Source organism: Delphinus delphis, chromosome 2 (assembly GCF_949987515.2).
Source record: "Delphinus delphis chromosome 2, mDelDel1.2, whole genome shotgun sequence".
In the NCBI taxonomy this organism is placed as follows: Eukaryota; Metazoa; Chordata; class Mammalia; order Artiodactyla; family Delphinidae; genus Delphinus; species Delphinus delphis.
In genome coordinates, this window is record NC_082684.1 from 76,770,780 (window position 1) to 76,793,993 (window position 23,214).

General features: G+C 41.5%; 3 non-coding genes across 3 annotated transcripts; 1 reads left to right on the top strand and 2 right to left on the bottom strand.

Annotated features, from left to right (window-relative positions):
- Nucleotides 1–10,787: 10,787 nt before the first annotated feature.
- On the bottom strand, nucleotides 10,788–10,859 carry TRNAP-UGG (transfer RNA proline (anticodon UGG)). The gene has a single exon. It is a non-coding gene; the product is annotated as a tRNA-Pro (tRNA).
- A 2,429-nt stretch (nucleotides 10,860–13,288) lies between these two features.
- Nucleotides 13,289–13,380, top strand: TRNAY-GUA (transfer RNA tyrosine (anticodon GUA)). Its single transcript is given in 2 exon segments — nucleotides 13,289–13,325; nucleotides 13,345–13,380. It is a non-coding gene; the product is annotated as a tRNA-Tyr (tRNA).
- A 2,793-nt stretch (nucleotides 13,381–16,173) lies between these two features.
- On the bottom strand, nucleotides 16,174–16,255 carry TRNAL-UAG (transfer RNA leucine (anticodon UAG)). Its single transcript has one exon. It is a non-coding gene; the product is annotated as a tRNA-Leu (tRNA).
- Nucleotides 16,256–23,214: the final 6,959 nt, after the last annotated feature.

The window sequence follows — 23,214 nt, forward strand, 5'->3', positions numbered from 1 at the left end:
GAAAGTAGCATTGATTTAACATTAGAAGAATCAGTGTACTTCACCATACTAACAGAACAAAGGAAAAAATAAGAAGACTATTTTAATAGATGAAGAAAATTCATTTAATAAAATCAGTATCTCTCATGATAATGTTATTAATAAACCAGAAGACAATTTGTTTGATAAAGTGCATTTACAAACAAAAGTCTCATTGTATGTTGCATCTAACAATGTGTTTAATGGTGAAATGGTGCTAGATTTCTGTCTGAGACTGAAACAAGATTAGAATGCCCACGGTGAACGTGCAAGCCTCATGTTGAAGACCCTGGATCTCTAAGCCATTGCTGCAGCCCACGAGACTATAACATGAGTGAGAAATAAACATTCACTGTGTAAAGCCCCCCCACCCCAAAAAAAGAAAAAAGAAATCTACAGCTGTATTACTAGAGATAATAGGTTATTTTAATACACTTGCAGTATCAAAGGTCAATATTCAAAGATTACTTATATTTCTATATGCCATCATCAACTAGAATAGTTAGAATATTAAATTTTCAAAAGATTACCTTTATAATAGCATCAAACAATGAAATACCTAGAAACATATCTTTAAAAACATGCAAAATCTCAAGGCACAAAATACAAAATATTATTGGAGAATTAAAGAAAAGTTACATAAATGGAAAGACAGTCCATTTATAGACTAAACAACTCAATATTGTAAAAATATCAAATCTCCTCAAAATAACCTATGATCTTAAAAATCTAATCAAAATTCTGTAATTGGGCAGGGAAACTTGATAAGACAATTCTAAAGCATATAAGGGCATGCAAAGTGTCAAAACAGCTAATATACTCTTGGAAAGGACAAATAGAGAGGACTTAAATATACCAGGTACCAAGAAACTTTATAAAGACACAACAGTTTAGTTAGGATGATAATGATATAGGACAGGCAAATAAACCAACCGAACAGTGCAGTCTAGAAATAGACCCAAACTTGGCCACTGATTTGTGACAAAGATTACACTGCAAGGGAGATAATTGTCTTTTCAATAAATAATAATGGATCATTTAGCTACTACAATGGAGGGAAAGGAATCTTGATTCAAATCACATATTGCATACAACACTGATGAATTATAAATCTAATTGTAAGTTGTAAATCTAATTGTGAAATGTAAAACAGTAAAACATCTTTAAAAAAACATAAGAGAATACCCTGATGACCTTGAGTTAGGCAAACATTTCTTAAACAAGACACAAACAAATGTAGAGGGATAAAATTGATAAATTGGGCTACATTAAAATTAAGATCTTCTCATTTAAAAAATCCCATTAAAGGAGTAAAGAGGCCTGCCACAGAGTGGGAGAATGTACTTGTATATCCAGCAAAAGATTTACATCCCCAATATATAAAGAATGCCTACAAATTAATAAGAAAACCAACTGACAACCATCTCAAATGCTTTTTCTTTCATCAGTTTTTAAAGCAATGTCATTCCTGCTACTTCAACAATTTTTTTGTTTGTTTGTTTGTTTGTTTGTTTGTTTGTTTTTGCGGTACGCGGGCCTCTCACTGTTGTGGCTTTTCCCGTTGCGGAGCACAGGCTGCGGACGCAGCATGCTCAGCGGCCACGGCTCACGGGGCCCAGCCGCTCCGCGACATGTGGGATCTTCCCGGACCGGGGCACGAACCCGCGTCCCCTGCATCGGCAGGCAGACTCTCAACCACTGCACCACCAGGGAAGCCCTCAAATCCTTTTTTAATTAAAAAAATTAGTTGTTGGTTTTCTTATGAACAAGTTTTAAAAGTTCTTAATATAGTCTAAAGTCCTTTATTAAATATGTGATTTTAATATATTTTTCCCAGGTGATGACTTGTTTTTGCATTGTCTTAACAGTATTTGAGAGAGAAAACTTGTAATTTTGATAAAGTTCAATTTATCAATTTTTATTTTATGGACTGTGCTTTTGATTTAGTTTCCATGAAATCTGCCTAAATCAAAGTCACAGAGATTATATCTTATTTTGTGCTTTTAGAAGTTTAAAATTTTTAGTTTTACACTTAAGTTTATGATTCATCTTGACAATTTTTATATATGGTCTAAGGTTTAAAGTCCGTTTTATCATATGAATATCCAAATGTTCTTGTAATATTTGTTGAAAAGACTATACTTTTCCACTGAATTTTCTTTTCCCCTTATTGAAAATCAAGTTGCCATAAATATGTGGGTCACTTTCTGCACACTCTATTCTGTTTCGTAGATATTTGTCTACCTTTTCACTTAACATTTCTCTCATATTTTATCTCTCAGTTCTATGTTCTAGAATATAAGCTTCAGCCAATCCTGAAGTGACTGTTTCCTCTAAGTTCACTTGTCCTATTTTATCCTTCTCTTTCACATTCTGGTTATACTCAAGGCCAGGTGATATATGGGTTTGAGTTAACATGTATGAATTAAGGACTATGGAATAAATATTTCCTGTTCATATTTTAGATTTGCATTGCAGTTCTCTGTTCGTTTTAATTCAATTTTATGTGCTGTTTTTTTTCTCCTGGAAGTTCCTTTTATATAAAATTTGGTAATGGCACTCTGTCTTGTTTTCCTATGTTGTTAGTTACTTACCCTTTTAAAAAATGAAAAGGGAAGAAAACAAGGGAGAGAAAAAGTAATCTTTATTTTAAGGAATTTTGTAATAATGAAAAAGATAGGCTTCTGTACTCAATATATTATTTTAATCCTATCTCTCCATTCTGAACTGTGATTCTGTGTGAATAGATGTGTTTCTATATTGCCTCCACTACTTTTGGATCAAAAAGCAAGTTGTTACTGAGAGGTTTGAATTCCACTTGGAGTTGAAGTTCATTATAGTTTTACATTTCCTAGCTCTGAGTAGCCCACATGATATTTGACATTCCCCACAGTTTGGCTGGCTAATTTTGTGGAAATGAAGTTGCCATCATTAGGGAAATATTTCTGACATTCATTAATTTCTAACTGCAGACATCTTGTATTTCTAAAAACTTTGAGTTTTTTAAAACTAGATACCTGATTGTCACTACATATTTCTGAAGCTTTTTCATTACGAAAAATTTCAAATACACTAAAAATAGAACGGTATAATGAATAATGGTGTAACCAACTCATAGTTCCATGAATTTCCAAATCATGGCCAGGCTAATTTTATCTATACATCCACTCATTTTATTTTGACGCAAATCCCAGGTATTGTATCATTTTGCTATAAATTATTTTTACTTACAAAATGATAATTAAATTTCTCATACAATGTCTACCACAATAGGAATTTTACTGATGAGGAACACTAAAGTCAAAGTGATATCAAACAATGATTAATGTAGAAGTATAATTCAAGAATGTTGCAATCCCATCATTCAACAGAGTTATCAAGCTAGCAGTCTCCTTAGTTAAAATATTTTCCTCTGTTCTCCATGTAATGACAGGGAAATTTTTCCAGGGTATCATAAAAGCAAGAAATAAGGTGCAGAACAGTGTAAGAAAGTCACAGGTAAATAACTAAGCATTTTGACATTTGCTTACATACACACAAAATGACACTGGAAGGATGTGCAATAAAATAACGAAAATGGTTAATTAGGGAAGGGATAAGGGGTAGAAGAGGAGGAGGAGGACTAGGACTCTAAAAATCTATATATTGTTGTATTTTTTTGAGTCATTTTAGTATGTTTTATATTTTTAAAGTAAATTTAATGCCTTCTAAAATGAACTATTTCATGCAAAAACTAAGATATTCCTATGATCAAGTCAGTTTGAAAGTATTATAAGCTGAATACAAAAACCATTTTCAATTGGACAAATGGCTATGCAATTTTTTTAAAAATTTAAAAATTTTTTTAAATTTTTTAAAAAATACTTTATACTTAAAGCCTTAAGCTTTATGGTTCAATTAAATTTTAAAAACGTGTATGTCTTAAAGTGTGCTTTACTAGCGCTCAGACTTCATGGGTCTCTCTTCACTTAGAACTCTCCTCCCTGTAGCTCAACAAACAAGAGCCTCATTTTCTAGTTTATTTTTGTTTGGCTTAGCTCAGCCTGGTGTACCTGTCTGTGCTCCCACTCCTTCCTCAGAATCTAAAGTGATGAAACTTCTCATGCCTCATTCATTCTTCCAGTTAGGTATTTTCTTTTCTCTAAAAAGGAGTATGTCCAGAAGAATGGAATTCAGTCAAACTGAGTCTTGGGGGACCTCTGTACAATCAACCCTCCATATTCATGGGTTCTGCATCCAGGGATTCAACCAAACGTGGATTTAAAATAGTCAGGAAAAAAAATTCCAGAAAGTCCCAAAAAGCAGAACTTGAATTTGCTGCATCAACAACTATTTACATAGCATTTACATTGTATTAGTTATCATAAGTAATCTAGAAATGACTTAAAGTACAATTGACCCTTGAACAACACAGGTCTGAACTGCACGGGTCCACTTACCTGTGGATTTTTTTCAATAAATATAGTACTTGTATTTTCATTTTACATATCTTTAAATTAAGAAGGTATGGGGAAAAGTTTCTTTTCTCTTAGAGATCACAATATTTGGAATCAAAAGAAATCAGAAAGATTTGAGTCCTGATTCTAAACAAACTGTTTCAGCTTTCTGCCCTTGGGTAAGTGATTTATCAATTCCTTTGTTTTTGAGGCAGAAATAGCAGTGGGTTTTCAATTGCACAGAGGTTGGCACCCCTAACTCTCCCTCTCACATTGTTCAAGAGTCAACTCTATATGGGAGATGTGTGTAGGTTATATTCAAACACTTTGCCATCCTATACAAGGGACTTCAGCCTCCATAGACTTTTTGGGGTATCCCTGAGGGGTCCTGGAACCATCCGATTCAGATACCAAGAGACAATACTACTCTTCTTCCTCTCAGCTCAAGACTTAACTGGTGTTCATCTCACAAGACCAGCTGCTCCTCAAGTCTGGGAGATCAGAGCAGTTTAGTTCACATGCCATTTATTGAGCACCTAATGTGTGCCAGGAACTGTGACTGATTTTTGATATTATACCAAAATATAGTTCCTGCCCTAAGAGTTCCGAGTCTGGCATCAGACACACATGAGAAAGCAGAGTTCCAATTAGGTATTGAGACTGAGGTCAGCAGAACCCGCCATTGTTCAAGTTGGAGAGTGGGCAGCGGGTGGGGATGAGGGGAGTGGGTAGGGGAAGCCTCTCAGAAAAGAAGTTGATATGTGCCAGAGTAAACTGAGTTTTAGAATATGAATAGGAGTTAGTCAAGTCTTTAGTCAGGGGCATAATGTAGACACAAGTGGGAAAATGTGAACAATGGTACAGAATTCTGAATAGTGTTTTGGGTGTACCACATACACTATTACTAGAAGATAAGGTCCAAGGCTGGGAGAAGCTGTAGAAGCTAGAGCAGGGAAACTTCTCCTATCTTATCCCACCCTTGGGGCTACTATTGCTTCCCAAACCAGAAGTCAGGGGAGGGATTCCCAATATCAGTGTAAGTCTTCAGGGAGAAGAAACAATATCTATATTACTTGGGATATAAATGTTTCCCTTGAGTGACATACAGGAGGAAGATGGATCACGGCTATGGTCTTCCACAGCTGGTCTAACTCCATCCTTTCTCTCATTCCCACTGTATTGCCCAGTACTTTTGCAGCTGCTGGTCTGGGGTGGGTGACAGATGAAGGCAGAAGGATTCCCACTCATCCCTTGTTGAATAGAGGGTCAGCTTCCTTTTCCGATTTATCTGGCATGGAATCTGGGAAATTTCTGTTGAATTGCAAATCTCCCTTGGGTCTTTGAGGAATTATTTTATCTCTTTCTTATGGTTTTATCTCCTCACCATTTGGGTCTCTTTTCTCCAGCAGGCACTGTGGCTAGCTGGGCTCCTAATGTCTGGTTCAGTAAACCATCATTTTGGGGCATCTCCAAGCAGATCAAAAAGAAAGTTCATGAATAATAGCATTTAATGTGGCTTTCTAATTTGCACTGTATTATAAAAGTGAATTAAAGACATAACCACTCATTTTGTCATTGGATTGTGTCTCTTTCATTTGTCCATCTTTTTACATTTTTATATCTCTTGTCTTCATTCATCTTTTTAGCAAAATTGGGATTGGAATGAGGACCTTTAATATCAAAAAATTATGAATACCAACTATTGTTGTACCTACCAAGAACTAGACTTTGTGTTATGTTTTATCTACCTCATTGTATATTTTAAAGGGAACGGGGGTTTCCATTTGTGGTGACCCTGGAATCTTGGACAAATATTTATTTATTTATTTATTCAGTCATTCAACAAAGGTCTTTTAAGCATCTTTGTTGGATACTGTGATACACTAATATATGCTAAGATGAACAAGCAATGATTCCTAACCTCAAGCAACTTTGACCTTAGAGGGGAAGATTAAGAGACAAATAATAATTCAAAAGTAGGGGATGATAAGGGGGTTTACAAAATAATGTTGGAGGTCATGTGCAAATTGATTTACCCTGTCTGGTATTTTCTTGCTAGAGAAGTTTTCGGAAGCTATCATTCACTAAACAGGAATTAATTCCATGTTAAAGTATGTTTGTATATATAGAGACACTATTAAAAAAAAAGAAAGTATGGACAGCACCTCAAAAAAATGGTGCAAAATTGGAAAACTGAGCATTAACATGCAACGACATGGCCATAAAGCTTCAGTGATCACTGGAAATAGTAATGCTTTTATCTGGTTCCATTAGTAATACACACAAATACATAATATTTCTATCCTGAAAAATTTCTGAGTGAGAACTAAAGGAATGGAAGGATCAGTCATTTGAGAGGGAAAATGAATTCTTCTCGAGTGATCTAGAAGTGTTCCCCAGAGGGCAGATGAAGTATTGCCTTAAAAGCTACCTAATTTCATGGAGCATAAAAACCTGAAGTGAATCCCAGACACTGGCCAGAGAGAGGAATTCATATAACAGTTTATAGCGTTTCTGGAAGGAATCATCGCCAAATTTTAGTAATAAAACATGTTAAACCATCTATTTTCAAAATTATTTTATTGTGGGAAATTACTTTGGACTAAATTTAATTCAGTAAAAATTTACTGAGTACCATGTTCTGGGAACTAAGTTGGTATGCAGAGATACAAATACATGATCCCCGCCATCAAGGAACTCACAGACTCTTTTGGGCGAGACAGAGAGGGTGGGGGAGATAGGGATGTCTCTCACTCTCTCTCTCTCTCTCTCTCTCTCTGACTGTGGGTCAAAAATGTAATAAGATTATTGTAAAATTTTAAAGTGGATCTAACAAGATGGCATTTTACTAATAAAGCACAAGAGCAAATATTAGGTAAGTGAATGTGATTAGGAATAGAAATATCACAATAAAAATTGTACTAGGGAGCAATCTGTGAATGTATTTTTTTCAGTCTTATTTTATAAATTTCTGTGCCATAAATATTTTTTTTACTCTTCACTTTAATCTCAGCAGTACTTGGCACAGATAATCTTGGCTTCTTATTTAAATCAGTCTTATTCTTTGATTTTCCTGGGACCACACTTGCCTGATTTTGTCTCTACGTTTCCAATTGCTCTTTTTTTGTGTGTGTGCTTTGTTTTATTTTTGTTTTGTTTTGCAGGTGTATCCTCTTTAATAAAGCCATTAAATATTAGCTAAGCTGTCAAGGAAAAAAAGGTTATTTCCAGAGATCACAAAATAAGAGGAAACTGAAAATAAGAATGTGTTCCAAACACATAGAACAGAGCCTGGTACTTAGAAGGCGCCCAAGAAAGTTGACTTTGCACTGTGTCAGTTTATCTAAGCTAGAACTACATTATCGAGAATTTTCTTTTCTGTATGGATCTAAATTTTCTATATGGATATGGTGAAATTTGTAGTGAGATTTGGAAGGTGAAAATGTCACACATAGCAGCCGTAGTGTTCTGAAGGTTGGCATAGGATGCCAGGCTCTGTTGCACCTGGCACTTTTTGATGCTGGTCTGCTTGTTCACTTGTTGGCATGGGGCTTCAGTTGGACCCACAACCCCTCTGGCACAAATGAATCTCCTCCTTCAGCTCCTCCAACTCCTAGGCCAAGTGCATGGGTATCTCCATAATGAAGGGAGCAAGCTTCTCCTGCAGGTCTCCCACATCAACAAGGTTGGAGACAGTGAGAGACAGCTGTAGGTTCCAGTCTGCCCTTTTGATTTCAGTTTGTCTTCGTGGATTTCATGGTGTCGGTTTGCACTGATTCTCCTCACTTCATGCCCACTTGTCCTTCTCAATTGCTCATCCTGCTGAGTTACAGAGATTCAGGCCCAACTCTAGACATAGAGGCAAGGGCCTTACATAAACTTCTTCATCAATTCCCAGAATTATAATAAATCTCTTATTCTTCATCACTTAGAATGGTTCCTCTTTGATTGAATCCTAAATGATATAATTTCTTTTGCAGTACTAATAAGCTGCAGCATTTCTCCTGTTTCCCATTATTTTGCAAACCCCTTGAAGACAGAGACTGGGTCATACCTGAGTTTGTTTCCTTGCCATCTAGAAGAGTATCTGGAAATCTAGAACATAGCAAAGACTCATTACGTTTTTGTTTCTTGAAGGGACAAACGACATAAGGGATGAAAAAGTGTCAAACAGTCATGCTCTGTAGTGATTTCCTGGGGACACTTTTGTGTAATTCAAAGGGGGTCACGTTGACAATAGCATACTAAAGGCCCACATTGGCTGAGAAGTACCATAGTTATGCTCAGGAGGTGAGGAAGACAGTTTAGCAGCTCAGCTAAGATTGTACAGGCCCTGACTCTACTGGCTGAGCTGCTGAGTGGGCCTTGGAGCAGATAAGTTCAGTGGCTATACACAGTCAAGTCCCTCCTTAAAGATCCTTGTTCCAGGAAAACCATGATTATGCAAAACTTTGCATATGGATATCTCCCTTTTTTTTTTTTTTAAATGCATTGCCGATATAGGAAACATTTCAAGATCTGACAATACAGAAAGGATTTTGGCAGTAAGGACTTTGGCAGGTTTTCCCAGATCCAGACCTTCTCTGTGACCCCTAACATTCCCCAGTCAATGAGGATGAACTGGTAGTTCTCAGCCCCAACAAGCAAGTTCTCAGCTTCCAACAAGTTGCCCATGAGCTATTCTTTAATTTGTTTTTTTTTCAAGTGCTGCAGAATTCCCTCTGTCCTGATTGTAGCCAGTATTTCTGCCTCTTACCATGGTGACGGGAGGAGTAATGCTGCCATTTTCATCTGTGCTGGTGATAAAATCCCTTAAGAGTCAGAACATACCAGAGCCAAGGAGTGCACTCTTGGCAACCCAACACACCTTTGCTCAGGTTTCAGGGCAGGGAAAGAAAGGCCCCACAAAATAATTGTGGGGCTACCCTAAGACCTCCGAGCCAGACGTGTGAACTGGCTAGGTCCTCCCCTTCACAGTCAAGATCCTAAAAAGAATGATTTACTTAGTTTCCACACCTTCCCCTCACTCTTCAACCCATCCAGTGCTATCATCTTCCCTAAACTTTCTGCTTTAAATGCTGGTAAAGATTGTCAACAGCCCCTGAGTTAGCAAATCAGCCATCAGATTTTTAAACACTAGTGATCACCAGGGCCTGTCTTTAAATCCTTCCTCTCTCTATTAATGCTCTTCCCTGTGGGTTCTTTCCAAAACCAGTGTTAACCACTGGTTAACCACTGCCCTGTGTTTTTTATTCCTAAAATTCCTTTCTCTGGTTTGGACCTTTCTCTTGAATCTCAGGACTTTATATCCAACTTCCTTCTGTTCATCTCCACCAGTAATCATTCAGCAAATACATCAAAGCCCAGGCTAGATATAACACCTTTCTCAGGAGACAACCAACCTAGAAGTCAGGATGTCCTGGCAGATTCTACTCTCTCCCCTCCCTCCAATTACCGATCACAAACCCCTTTATTCTTGCCTGAGTACATACCTTTTCCAAGAGACGAACCTTGCAAAGGGCAAATATGATCAGGTCAGACAGAAATCCTGTCAAAGATTCCCTTGTACAAGCAGTTTAGGAAGACTAGCAAGTTTGAAGGCCTATCGTACCAGTCGTTTCTATGTTTGGGCAACTTCGACAAACCAGGATCAACCACACTCTGAGGTTACAGGTAAACACCTCACACCATAGCCTGCTGGTTTTCCAAGTGAGCTATCAAAGGGCACTAAGGAGCCGGGTGATTCTTGCCAGAAATGGCAAGACGACCGTCACTATGTTATATTGCGTTTTGGAAAGTAACGCCTGAAAATAATTCAACCGTACTCCTTTTGGACGGAATGAATATCTGCACCCTTTGAGCCCGAGGGTTCCCGGGGCCCCTATTTAGCATTAGGAAGACTAACACAGCACTTGCGACTCTGGGGTAGACGGACTAGGGCCTCAGGAAGAGGGTTCTGTATGGCGCTGCGACCCCAACACACCTCCAGGTACCACTCTTTTCCATGTGAAATGCCCTAGTGAGAAGTGCACTTGTTTTTTTCCGCTCGAAGTGCCGGCGTGAGACCTGCCTGAGCAAGATATTCCTGACAAAAAAGCCTGTCATAGCGGGACGAGGGGCCCCTATCTATACAACGAAGCCCTTGGCCCACGGTAGCATCTTCGTTGTCCCTGAATTGGTCGACAGAAGTGGCCAACTTGCTCACAAGCTAATCTCGAATCAGGTCGAGGTTGAAAGGGACTTCACCTAGGTGGATCTAGACTGGGCGGTGTTGGCTTCATTTAGCTCTAAAGAGGGAGGGGGAAAAAGAGAGAAGAAAGAAGGGGAAAGGTAGGGCTCGTCCGGGATTTGAACCCGGGACCTCTCGCACCCAAAGCGAGAATCATACCACTAGACCAACGAGCCACCCGCGAAGCCACCGCTTTCTCCTTAGGAATATTCATACATTCTGTTAGTTGCATCACAATATTTGACGACCGTTTTTGATTCCTCTCCTAAGTCCAGCGATTTTCTCCAGACCCCAAGAGCGTCACCGTGCAGATTCGGAGGAACCTGAGCCACAGCGTTCCAGAGGTAGGAACGTTCAGTATGGGACTCAGGCTGAGCTGCTAGTCCACCTGTGGACCCTCTGACGAGGGCCCGAGTACTTGCAGGGTTAGGACCAACACCACTGCAGGTGGTCTGGGGATGGAGGACAAGTAAGGACAAAAAAAAAAAAAAAAAGAAGAAGAAACAAACCAAAACAACAAGAAAAACCCAAAACGTTGATTTCGTCAAAAGACCCTCCTCCCCAGGGTGCGGCCTCGGAGGAACTCGATACCACGCCTCTGCGGAGGTCAAATCCTAGAACCATTGTCTTAGCCTGCCCTGCTATCTCACACCCTGTAACATGCTCTTGCTGTTTCCTTTCAGCTTTACTTAATGAACTTTGTACTATAGGTCTAGATTTAAGGCACCCTTCAAGGGCGCACAGAACATGGCAACCGTCCGGGAGAGTTGCCCACTTCCAACATCCTCTTCTAGAGAAGCTTGCCCTCGCCCGCTTCTCTATCACCTAGAAGGTGGTGGTTGGAATGGGAAGGGAGAGCGTTGTCCTTACGGCGCAGTCCCTTCTGCTCGGGGAACGACGCTCTTGGGTTCTAGCCTGTTTCGCTTGGTCACACCTGTTCACCGTGCACCGAGCCCATTCTTGGCGTAGGGGGAAAACTCGATAAATAACAGTTGAATGAATGGCTAAACATCGGCGCCAGACTGCTGCGCGGGCTAAGACGGGAGAGAAAAGAAGGGGAGCGCTCCCTTCCCAGCCCTCTAATGTATCGCCACTTTCTGCTGATTCTGGACTTCAGGTTGGGCATTTAGAAGAGCCCGGAGGCCGAGAGAGAAGCAGCTACCGTTCAGACTCCGAGCTGTTAGCAAAGAGTGTTAAAGGACCGAGGGAAAGGTTACTCCTTTTCTAAAGCCAGTTTCTGCTTCAGGAAACCTGGAGGAATCTCAGGCCCAGACTGACTATGACCGAACCTGACTCCGCTGAAAGGTCGTGGGAGGGGGCGGCCTGGACGCCTGGATGCCTTCACATCCTCACCGCCTCGCCCCCGGCCCCCTCCATTCTGAGGGTCCAAGGGGTAAGTTCTGGGCTTCGACAAGGCCGCCTCCTTTTAAAAGCAAACAAACAAACCCTAATCTCAGTCTACGAGGGCTGGAGCAGTTACTTTAAGAATCCAAGCAGATGGGAGACAGTGACGTGATGCCACGTCTCGCATCCTTTTCTTCGGTAAGGCGCCCTCACCTACCCCACTTTATCCCACGGCTCCGCTCGTGGCCCTGGTGTTGCCCAAGTTCAGTGACTTGTCAGGCCTGAGACTGAGGAGCATGCACTGTAGGTGCCACCAGGGCTCTTCCAGTGAATTACATTCCCGTTTGGGCCTAGTCAAGAACATGTTTCTTCCTCGTACATAAAGAAGCGCTTCCTTCAAAAGAAATTCCTTTTAATTTTTAAGTATTTATTAAACTTTGTTTAGATATGCCATTTGGCTGCAGCTTTTAAAACTTAGGGAATTCAATACAAGCCATAGGATCATGGCTAGGCTCCATAGCTTACGGGCTAGTGCACTGATCCTGTAAACCAGTGACTGTGCGTTCAATTCTTGCTGGGGCCTCTGCGTGCTTTTGTTGTAAAGAGGGTGGCTCTCTCCTTTTCTTGCGTCCACTGACTGTTGAAAGCAAGCAAGCACTGTGTGATGTTTCAGGGAAAATCAGATCCTGAGTATTTGGGACGAAAGATTATAGAATTGGAGGCACTATGATCCTGGGGGAAAGCCAGGTGTTTATACCATTCAGTAAGTAGTGGAGAAACTAGATTACTCAGGTCTCTGCGAGAACACTCCAGGGCTTGGCGGAGTCCACACACACCTGTGTTTATGGAAAAGAGCTAATTAGCCTCGGCCTATTGATGGCCATGATCCCCGGCTGCTGCCACTGGAGCGTGGCGTCCTGCACATTTCGCCACTTGCAATATGCCTGGCGCCCCAGTTTTTCCTGTGCTCCTGGAGGGAGAACTGGTTTGCAGATTACTCTGGGACAGCCTAGTCCAGAAGCTACGCAGATACACCCAATCCGGATGGCTCCTGTTCTGTTCCTATCGCTTACTTCCTCGGATTCAGACTCCTCGTCCTTCGGCCCCCGGCTGCTCCCTGGATTTGGTTCACCAGAGATTCAACTCTCTGGAGACTTCCTGACCTCCAACTTGAGCCCGAACTTTAAATACAAAGAAGCTAGACCTCTCTCTGGCTGTTACTATATGCTCAATGATTGACACTAACTTTCAACAATTGTGTCCTTCGATAGCTCAGCTGGTAGAGCGGAGGACTGTAGAGGTAATTTACCTTCTGTCATCCTTAGGTCGCTGGTTCGATTCCGGCTCGAAGGAAGGATGTGAGATTTTGCTGCATGCCAGGTTTTATCCTCCTATACCGACGACTGTAAAACATTTACTTTAGCTCTGTTTTCAGGCAACAAAAGAACAGGTTTTTGCCGACTATGAAACAATTTTGTGTGTCCTCTTTGTGATCATGCAGTATACGTGATTCGATTTACAGAGGAGATATGAATTAATAGTTCCCCTTTTAGATTTGAATGTTATCTCCTAATCTTGAAGACCAACTAGCCTTGACTGAATATTGGGTAACATCCCTCAATCCCACCCCATCCCTACACGTTTCCCTTACTGTGAATATTTTATACTGGGCAATTCAGGGTTTAAAGAGAAATACTGTAGAAATATCTGTTCTTCAAAGCAATGTAAACAAACAGTGTAGAGAATAAGCAATGCAAAAGACAAAATATGCATGTGGAAATGTTCCTTCAATAATAAGAAGAAATACTAATTAAAACTAGGGGATATTGCTGCACCACCAAATTAGAGAGTGTTTATTATTTAGTACTGGGCAGGATACAGTGACGAGGACTTTCTTGTAGAATGTCACTACTTTCTGGAGGATAGTTGGGCATTATAAATCAGGAACCTTAAAAAGAGGCTGTGTGCTGGGGCTTCCCTGGTGGCGCAGCGGTTGCGAGTCCGCCTGCTGATATAGGAGGCATGGGTTCGTTCCCCGGTCCGCGAAGATCCCACGTGCCCGTGAGCTCATAGCTGCTGAGCCTGCGCGTCCCGAGCCTGTGCTCCGCAGCGGGAGAGGCCACAACAATGAGAGGCCCGCGTACCGGAAAAAAAAAAAAAAACCTTGTGTTTGATCAGATATTCTCTTCCTGCTTCTAGAAATTTATCATTCATTTTTGGAGAAGAGGAAATATGGCAAAAGATGTTTGTCTGTGGGTAGATTGTGTTCTTTTTACTTTAAGGTTTTTTTCAAAATATGTCACATATATAAATTAAATTTTTTAAAAAACAGTGTTTTAACCTTACAAAATGAAGTTTAAAAATACACTCTGCCACTATGGAAGACATTCTGGCAGTTTTTTACAAAACTAAATATATTCTCACCATAAAATCCAGGAATCACATTCCTAGGTACTTACTCAAATGAGGTGAAAACTTATGTCCACACAAAGACCTGCCCATGAATGTGTATAGCAGCTTTATGTATGTATAACTTCCCAAACTGGGAAACAGTAAAGATATCCTTCAATAGGCAAATAGATAAATAAACTGTGGTACATCCATACAATGGAATATTATTCAGCACCAGGAAGAAATGAGATATCAAGCCATGAAATGATATGGAGGAACTTTAAATGTGTATTACTAAGTGAAGATGCCAGTCTGAAAAGGCTACATATTGTATGATTCCAAATATATGACATTCTGGAAAAGGCAACATGGAGATGATAAAAGATCAGTGTTTGCCAGAGGTTAAAGGGGAGGGAGGGATGCACTGGTGAGGCACTGAGGATTTTTAGAGCAGTGAAACTATTCTGTATGATACTTTAATGGTGGATATATATATAATTATACATTTGTCAAAACCCATAGAATGTGCAACACCAAGAATAAACCCTAATGTAAACTATGGACTTTAGAGGTTTGTTTTGTTTATTGCTTTTGTAAAGACCTCAGGGGCCTAAGGTGGGTAAAAAATGAAAGGAACTGGTCTGGAGGAGTCATCAAAGTGAAATGGGAGTGGGTCTGGGAGGACACAGGAGAAGCTTTTGATTGAGGAGGGGGAAAGACATAAAAAGGAAGGCAGAATTAAAAAGTGTCATTAAAAAATCCCTAGACCATGGTTCCTGCACAGAGTCCTAGTCTACTGCTCTGTTCCTTTCATTCATTCCTCAAGGCACTGCAGGGAAATTCGTACCTCCTTGAGAGAGCTGTACAGCCAAATCTGTGAGTACTGCCGTGGGGTAACGGGCTGACTCGGCTGAGAAGTGCGGTGGGACAACCATTCTAATAGGGGACCACTAAATAGACCCTGAGTTTACCCGCTCCTCTTTCCCACACTGAGTTAGGTTCTGCACAGGTATTGCAGTTGGGTTGCTCAGAGACCTGGACAGTCTCCAAGATAAGTGAATTCACTTGTGGAAGGGGCAGAGCAGTGGCTAAGCCAACATTCACAGCACACCCCACTGGGCCAGACGCACGGAGTCAGCCAAGAATCCGCTTTGAAATGTTTTGGAATCACAAACCCACCTGCAAAGTCAAATTCAAAAGAACCGTTTACCTGCCCTACTCCACCCCCATGCCTGAGTGACATCTGGAAGCCTGGTAGGAAGTGGCTTTCTGCCTTCATTCATTCATCATATTCAATTACAAAAGTAATGTGATTAAAAGCAAAATCGGGTCTGTGCAGGTTACTTCGGGATCACACAGCTGCAGCTCCTAAACCAGTGTGGGCGTCGGGCTGATGGAGGCTACGGGGCACTTTCTAGGAAGCCTTCCCTACTGGATGGTGCCTAAGCCAGGTCATGAGAATGATTCAATGTGAGCATGGGTTTTAGAAGAGGAGGACCGAAAGAATTCCCCATTGCGGGAACACAAAAACTTGGACACAATGAAAAGTCGAGTCGGGTGCATACCGCTAGTTTCGGCACTGGATGTCGGGAGGGATCCGAGGTAACCCGACTTGACATTCGGTAATAGGTATTTCTCGGGCAGCGGGTACTGATCGAAGTTCCGGGGTAATTCTTGCTGGAAGAAAGAGGATCGTTTGGGATTTAATCGGAATTTCTGTATTACTTCGGATTTACAGCTAGACTAAAACACGGTTGGCAGTGATGGGATTCGAACCCACGCCCCCGAAGAGACTGGAGCCTAAATCCAGCGCCTTAGACCGCTCGGCCACACTACCACATGCAGTTACGACTTTTCATCCTTGAGCTGTTTATTACCGAGCCCAGGCTCAACATTCTGAATTTTCTTCATGGTTAGTCGGGTCTCCTTCACTGTTTTCATTTACCCCTAGGGTTCTGAGCAAACTTGGAGAGAGTAGAAACCATCGCATTCTCACAGGCCTGGGGAGTGAGCTAGAAAGTGGTCAATGATATTAGCGTGAATATCCTTTGAAGACTTCCGCCTTTTCTTTAACCTAGGCAATTCCACGCCGAAAGGGAAAAGCAAAAAACAAAAAACAAAAACCCATCTCACTGGCGACTTATTGCAAGTGATTACAGAAGACTGAATAAGGAACTCCTCGCTGTTGGGTCGTTGGTCTGTGGCTGTGAAACTCACAGTGTGAATGGAGCCGGAGATCCAGTAAGAGGCCCCCTTCCGTTGACAGATCTGGTAAGCCTGTCACCGATAAAAAAGAAAATCCTTGATCGCATCCCCTGCAGGTTCAGTCAGAATGGAGAGATTGGGTCTAATTTTTTGGAAAGTAGCACTCTGGGGTAGACCCATGCGCATGTAGCCTCTGAACCATTTCCCTTATGTAGGGACCAAGGTGACTGCCAGAGGGAGGTTACATCCAAGAAACTTCCCACACCGGAAAGGAGTGGGTCCCGGGCTTCCCTGGGGTCCTGGATCCACTAGGCTCCATATCGTTTCTTTCGAATGGAGTAGAGGGAAGGCTAAGTAAAGTTGCAGAAGTGATCCTGGGGACCTCCAGCACCCAAGTGGGATCTCGTACCTGTCAATGACCTCTAGTAGGCGCTAAAAGTCCTGGGTTACACGTTACATATATTCTTCTTTGCTGTTTCTGATTGGCCATGTCTGGGTCTCCGGATGCAGAAATTCTCCTAGGAGTCTAATTAAAGTTTCCTAACTTCCTAACTCTTACTCTCCTCCTCGATCACTCATAAAAAACACCCTGCTCTTGCCTCCCCTTGCCCAAGGGCTCTCCGAAGTCCTTCCGTGGTGGCTTGAGGGGTCGGGGTCAGGGGTGCTTAGAGAGAGGCAAAATTGTTCTTCACCGGATCTTCACGGGGCGAAGGTCCTGCTAGTTCCCGTCTTTGCTTCCAGGAAGGGAGTGGGGGCCGATGAACAGAAAAGAAGTACTAGAAAAGCTGCTTGGAAATAGGGCTCAGGGAGCACCGGATGAATTTAGGACCGAGGCCGGGAAGTGGGAGTGGCGAGTGGGAGAAGGCTGGGGCCGGTTTAGGAAGGGGCTCCCAGGGTCCGAGGCCGGAGGCGGGCTCTCCTCGGGCTCCCCATCAACCCTCCACCCCCTCCAGTCCCGGCTGCCCTCTGAACCAAGTCCCCTCCACCCCGCCCCCGTCTCACCCCCGCCCACACCGGGTTATGCCCGCCCTGGTCGCTCCGCTTCGTCCTCTCGTTCCCTCCCTCTGGTCTCAGTTGATAGGCAATCTTTGCTCCCGGGGCAGAGCTGGATGTCTACCCTTGGGCTCCAACTAAGTTCTCTTTCTCTCCAGAAGCTACCGGAGTCAGGAGCGAGGCGCACGCTCGGAGATGGTTAGCGGCGAAAGCCAGCTAGTCTAGCGGAATGGGCAAAGGTGTGGTTTCTATGTTCCACATCACTGGAGATGGAGGGGTTCAAGTAGCCATCGCCAGCCCCTTTGGCTGAAGGGTACGACTTCTGAGAAACTTCACTTTGTGTTTTCACACTTTTTGAGAATCCTCAGATAAAAGCGAACGTGAGCTTATTGCCTCCAGCAGTACACGCAAGTCTTTGCAACACGCCACAGCAATGGAAAGACTGATGCTAATCTCAAATTGGAGAGAACCTAGAAATCCTGTGCAACCACGCACGTTTTGTGCATAACACGAGGAAGCATCAATTTGAAAGACAGAAAAGGCCTGGGGCTCTTTATTCCTTGAAAGGAGGTAGGGAGTGGATGGGAGGAGAGAGAACAAGTATTGATATTTAAAACATCAATATTTATTGAACTATTTGTCTAGTACTGAACCAGGCAAGAGACTCAGGGTCTATGGGTGGGCCTTGGGAAGCCTCATACTGATGAGATGATGAAATGAGATTATATAGTCATACTTAAGTCTCTGTTAGTGCTAATTTGATAAACATGCACATTTAAGTAAACCACAGTTTCTGTAAATGTTTTGACTTCTTTTTAAAAATACGGATTCAAAAAACTACGAGATTCTCATAAGGTGGAAGTGACCTGAGCCCTTGATTTTTTTTTTTTTTTTTTTTTTTAGTGCTAGGTCAGGCAGTAAAAGGAACCAGCTAACAAGAAAGAACCTGGTCATTATAGCAGAGCTCCTTTTGATCCCAGGGGGCTGCATGTTCAGGCTCCACAAACTGACAGACTTCAAAGCACTTTCTTATCAGGACAAGGTACCACACTCTCATATCCCAGGCTGAGTTTCCTTTACTAACCCGTGTGCCTGGCTTCCCCTATTCAATCACCTGATGTTGCTTGAGCACTCACTGCCTGTCTTGAACTTACTGGATCCTTCATTGGGGGAGGATCCTTGCTCCATTCCCCACAGAAGTGGACCACCCATCGGGTTACACAGAGACCTGAAAGCCAGAAGTCTCAGCTTTCCTAGAGGAGTGCCAACCTTGCCAAATACTTAATTGTCCATTATCTGAAGACATTTGGAATGATGCCTGATAAAGATAAAATGTGCTGTGTTTGTCTGGCACATGCCTATTCCTTCAGTTTTCAGTGTGGGATACTAGTATTTTAGGCTCTAGCATTCTGCAATATTACTGGAGAATTTATCCTTAGATTTCCTGCTATCTATACCTTGGCAATAGTCCAGGTGATGAAAATGTATATAAAAGCAGGAAATTTACCTCAAAGTCTTGATGCTCAAAGTGTAGTCTAAGGACAGCAGCATCAGCATCTCCTGGTAATTGATTAGAAATGCAGAATCTCAGGCCTATGAATTGGCATCTTAACAAATTCCTCAAAGGTTAGAGAATTTTTACAAGTACTCTATGTTTCCATCTATGTTTCAACTGTTCTATGCTCAAATAGGGCATTTGAAAGTTTCCACCAGACTTGCACTACGTTGCAATACCTCAACAGGCATCTCCTAAAAATAAGAATTAAGAATAGAAGCACAGGGTTTCCCTGGTGGCGCAGTGGTTGAGAGTCTGCCTGCTGATGTAGAAGACACGAGTTCATGCTCCGGTCCGGGAAAATCCCACATGCCGTGGAGCGGCTGGGCCCATGAGCCATGGCCGCTGGGCTTGCGCGTCCAGAGCCTGTGCTCTGCAACGGGACAGGCTGCAACAGTGAGAGGCCCATGTACTGCAAAAAAAAAAAAAAAAAAAAAGAATAGAAACATAACTTCAGTATCATATTACACCTAACAACATTTATAATAACTTTATGTAATCAAATTTCCCCAATTGGCTCCCTCCAATTTTTTTTAGTCTAGATTCAATGTTTCTCATTGCATTTAGTTTTAATGTTTCTTTAGCCTCTTTTAATCTAGAAAATTCCCCTCCTCTCAGCCTCTCTTTTTTTATGGCACTTGTCTTATAGGAGGTCTCTCTGTAAATCTCTCTCCCTAGCTCCAGTAGAGAGCCGTCCAGGTATTGGTCTGGCTCCTTTCTGCATGTACTATAAAAATCTTACTAAAAATTAAATACTGGTAAATAATATGTTCCTTTTGATGGATGTATCAGATAGTCTTTTCAGCATTTATTGAGCCCCTACTTAAATACTTAGCTTTTTTGTGGTCTCATATGTTTATCACATTGACCATTACACTAATGCAAAGTACTGAGATGTATTTATACTTATGAATTTTCTAAAATAACTGTTCAAAGAAAAAGGAGAAAAGGGGAAGGAAGTCCCTTCCCTTATTTTCAACAGGGAAAATTAAGCCTCTTACTTTAAATTTTTATTTGTCCTTACAGTGTTTACTGGAGTTTATGGAAGAGGTGGGACAAAAGGGAGCAATCTCACCAGATTGATTGCCTCTGCAACTTCAGGTGAAAAGAAATGCAACCCTGAACTAGTGCATGGTCAGCAGAATGGAAAGATGAAGTTTATGAGACATTCTTTATTCTTTGTTTCTGTTCATCCTGCTGGTAGCAATAACCTCCTTCCCCTGCCCTGACTCAGTCCCTGCAAAATATTATAATAGTCTGGCTGCTTTGGGTTTAAGAAGATCAAGTCTGATGTACACTTGATTTTCTTCTTTCATGTCTCTACTACCTTTCCCAGCTTCTGATTCCAATACAGCAGAGTACCAAGTGCTCAAATCTTGGTCAGCTTGGGCACACAAGAGTGATTATAATGGATTTAGGCACTTAGGATTAGGCTAGTGGGGAACATCTACCAAGAGGCATTTTGAAACTGAGAAATAGGATCTTCCTTTGGCCCTTCAAGGTAGCACACACCCACAGATAAATCTGCACTCACCATTTCGTCAGGTTTGGGGAGGTGCAGAAAATAAACACGTTTACATCCCTGCTTGTAGGGAGCTTGCCATTGAATAAAAGAAGATATCTCCTTCTCCTTCTGTAATACATACAATATAAATCTAGAAGAATGAATATGCATGCACACACACACACACACACACACACACACACACCACACACAGTGGTTAGGTGGCAACACAAGTAGTGACCGAGGATTGCCAGAGTGAGCGCAGCCTCAGTTTCCCAAGGGTGAGAGGTCTGCGGAAACTGAAGAAAATAAATTTAAGAAAGCACAAATTGAGGCAAGTACAACTTTTTTTTTTTTTTGGCTAAAGTTTTACAAAGCCATGTTCCTTGATATTTTAGATAAATAATCTATGTACCTTAGAAATCAGTCTGCCTATCCACAGATGTACTTGGATGTCGCTAAGGTGAATAATTGACTGGGCTCTGGTAATTGTGCCTACTTTTCTATATTAATCCTTGACTTTTTAAGATACTTTATGGTCAATGAAGCTGAAAATTACAGGGTCGTCACCCAACGAGATCAAGGAGGTCTCTTCACAGATGTAGAGAACAAATGTATGGACATCAAGGGGGGAAAGTGGCAGGGAGGGGGTGGTGGTGGGATGAATTGGGAGATTGGGATTGACATATATATACTAGTATGTATAAAATGGATGACTAATAAGAACCTGCTGTATAAAAAAATAAATAAAATAAAATTCCCCCCCACCAAAAAAGAGGAGGTCTCTTTCATGAACAAAAGCTCCTTGAGTGGTACACGATGCATTTTCATACAAATAGATAAAATAATCTTATTAGACTTCATTCTTTCTGCTTGGGTAATTAAAATTTTAATTTTTCCTACAGCCTAGACATCTGTCCTGGAAAATTATTGGGTTCCTCAGAGTATTAAAAATCTGTGAGGTAGTGTTTCTGACAAAAATATATAAGCTGAATCCAGTCATGAAGAAATCATCAAAGTCAAATGTTAAATTGAATCTAATATAAGGAAATAATCAGACAAATCTAGAATGTGAGACCTCCTGTAAGACAACTGCCATGAAAAAAGAAAGGCTGAGAGAAGGGGAATTTTCTAGACTGAAAGAGACTTTAAAACTAAACACAATGAGAAATATGGTTTGAATATAGATTTTTTAAAAAAAATTAGAGGGAACCAATTGGGGAAATTTGAAAATAGGGACTGTTAGATTACATAGAGTTATTATAAATGTTGTTAGGTGTGATATGGTACTGAAGTTATGCTTCTATTCTTAATTCTTATTTTGGGAAATATCTTCTCCTTTTGTAATAATACAATATAAACTTAAAAGAATGAATATGCATACACACACACACTATGGCAACACAAGTAGTAAATGTGGCAAATGTGAATAATTAGTGATTCTAAATTAGGGGTATACAGGTATTACTGTACTGTTTTTTTCAACTTTCCTCTAGTGGCAGATTGAATATACAAATGGACAAAGGTCAGACCATATATAACAATGGAACTCTGGTCCACAGCCTGCAGAAATCAGCTCAGGAAACCAATCCATTATCTACCAGCTCAGGAAGCCAGCCTACCATCTTTAAGTCAGACTTGTAGGAACTCTGACCACTATGTCTAGTAAGAGTCTGGGAAGCCAAACAATAACCCCTGTAACAGCTCCAAATGGCCAGGAATTGATTAATAACAGCCTTCCTGATACTAGTCCCTGCTTCCAACTTAGGATCAACCAGACAAAGTCAAATATGCATCCCGAACCAATCACATAGGATACCTGGCTTCTAGTTAACCCACCTGCAGCTTCCCTAGGCCAGCAGCCTCCAATCAGGGCACCTGAGTGTGGGAAGCAGTCAGCCTTGAGAGCAGGCTGCGGACACGCCAGGCATGCCGCCGCTGCTCGAAGGGACTGTCCCTACTTGTTCCCCTCCTTGTTCCATTCCATGGGACATAAATCACCAGGGCCCAGAGATCAGAGAGAATGTAAAATGAGACAAGCAAAGCTGTCTGCTCCCTGCACGTGCAGGTTATTTTTGATGATTCTGGGTTTATGGGTTTTCTCCCAGGGAAGTTAACCTTGAGCCGAGACAGTCTTCAGATAATGTAAACCACCGTCCGGCAACCTTCCCTTTTCTAGTCTATATAGTCTGCAACTGTAGCGCAATAAAATTTGCCTTGCAACCATCAGTTGTCTTGGTCCTTCTGACCCCATTCGTCTGTGCTGTTTCAGTTCCTCACACCTTCCCTTCTCGCTCTGGTCGGTTTGGTCTTCTTCGTCCGGCTGGTCCGCGGCACCTGAGCCTTCCCTTTTTCCTCTATAACGCTTTTCCACTCCTGAGTCTACCTTTGAGTGTCTGCCAAAACGCAAGTGATGGTGGCTGACTCCCTCGCAACAGCAAGCTCTGAATAAATAGTCTTTGCTTGTTCTCATTTAGTTGGTCTTCATTTATTTCCACTCTAGGGTTAAAATTTTGCAAAAAAAAAAAAAGTTGAGGGG